This window comes from Morus notabilis, unplaced genomic scaffold (genome assembly GCF_000414095.1).
Source record: "Morus notabilis unplaced genomic scaffold, ASM41409v2 Scaffold1225, whole genome shotgun sequence".
In the NCBI taxonomy this organism is placed as follows: Eukaryota; Viridiplantae; Streptophyta; class Magnoliopsida; order Rosales; family Moraceae; genus Morus; species Morus notabilis.
The window spans coordinates 467,220-469,341 of record NW_010357682.1 but is presented as its reverse complement, the minus strand read 5'-3'; positions in this window follow the sequence as shown (position 1 = coordinate 469,341).

The following is a 2,122-nucleotide window of genomic DNA, read 5'->3' as shown; positions in this document are numbered from 1 at the left end:
CAAATTAAGACGTTTCCGTTGGCTGTTGGCTGTTTCGTTATAGGTTTGAATAAAAATTAAATTTCTATGAGAAAAAACATCGTAATATATATATATATATATATTTGAATTATGATCATTCAATTCACAAAACTCAGAAAGGAAAGTCCAAGATTAAGTTTTGTTTTGTTTTGTTTTCTAGCTAATGCATGTGGAAAGGTCATCTTTTCGAATGTAAACAACAATTTTAAGTGTGGAATGTTTAATGGAAGAAACAATATAATATTGATCTCAGTATTGCTTTTTTAACGAACTGATTCATCAGATTGTTTCTTTTCGTCATCATAAATTTCTTAGGAAACTAATGGTTTGGATGGGGCCTAAAATGTTGTCTATCAGAAGCAGTCTACAAAAAGGGCAACACTGCCCCACAAGCGACATTGAAAATTATTAAAAATGAAAACATAAAAGTACAAAAAAGATGGTTTTGGAAAATTGTCCTTACAAAACTGGGGTAATTGTCCAATTGATTAAATATTAAGCCAAAGAAAGAAAACTGATCAAACGCTGGTGGGGTTGGCACATGGGTTAATTAGCTAAGAACCAAAATTAGGCGGAGCACATAGTGGAGGCCACTAATATTTATTAAGCTATTTATATGAATACCATGCATATATACACGTATACATACATATATATATATATTAATGATAGATAATTCCATGAATATATATGTTAGGACTTTAGTTGGCAATTTATTGGCATTTATTATAAAAATTCAAAACCAAGTATTTTTGGCAACTGGTGTTTATAGAGAAGATCGGATGTGTTTTTGGTTGCTTGATTGCTTTGAATATGGATTGTTCTTTTCTTGATAGAAATCAGTTTTTGGAAGGAAGTATCCTAGAAGATTAGGGATTAATAGAAGGAAGGAAGTATCCTAGAAGATTTGTGAGAAATGGAAAGTTATTGCATTTCTGGAAACTGAATATAGTTTCTGTTTTTAAGAGTCAACTATTGATCTAAAGATGGTAAATTGATAATTGGTAATTTGATTGATATTTGATTGAGTTTCCGTAGCTGGATGATCTTTTTCTATCTCCTAGGAATGTATCCAGATTCGTATATCAGTTTCGGAAAGATTTTAGGATTTAAGAAGATTGATTTTCGGACTTGTTTTGGTATAGCTAACTCTGACAGCTGTGTTGCAGTTCTTGTTGCAACAAGGATTTATAACATATTTGGTTCAGCGAATTAATTGAAGAGGTTGTCAAGCTATTCACACTTTACTTATTTATTCAAAGCGTCCCTTGAGTCTTTGTACACCAGGGTGACTAGTTTTTTCTGGGTTGTGAGACAGGGGTGAGCACTTATATTCAGAGAGATGATTTGAGTGTTTTTCGGGAGAAAAACTTAATTGGAGGGATTCCAATGTTAAAAAGTCGATGGGATCTCGTTGTTCAAGTCCATTGGAAAATTGCAAGTTCATAGGCGTCTTCTTAAAGAGAGTCTCGGGTAGATTAAGTCAAATTGAATTATAAAATAGTTCTTAGTGGATTGTTCATCATTTGGGTGTGGCCTCGCGGAGTAAGTTGTGACCGAACCGCGATACTATTTCTCTTATGTTCTTTTATTTTATATTTTTGTATTATTTATATTATCTTACACAGTATTAAAAGACTCAAACCGGTACCTACAATATATATGTTATCATGTGTGTATAGATTTGGTAGAAGATATCATGAATTTATTAGAGCATTGCACTCGGTGTACTTGATAGAAAGGTCAAAATGGACTCACAGATGTCAAGTCTTTGTATTTTGGACTCTTGAGAGTTTGGTTTTACTTGTCCTACAAAGAATCACAAGACTTAAACTGGCATTAGGCGCCGCATTATATTCTGTTGACCTCACTTTATTCCTCAATATCACAGGGAATATTTCTCATCAATTTTCTTTAAAAAACAAAAAAACAAAAAAAAACAAAGAAAGGAAAAAAAAAAGGGTAATATCCTATGCACATAAATTTTCCATTAAATCTATCTCCCAACTTACATGACAAGTTTTTTAGTCACACAAATTGCTAACTCAACCTAAAAGACCAGTATAAATATATATATATATATATATATATATGTATATAT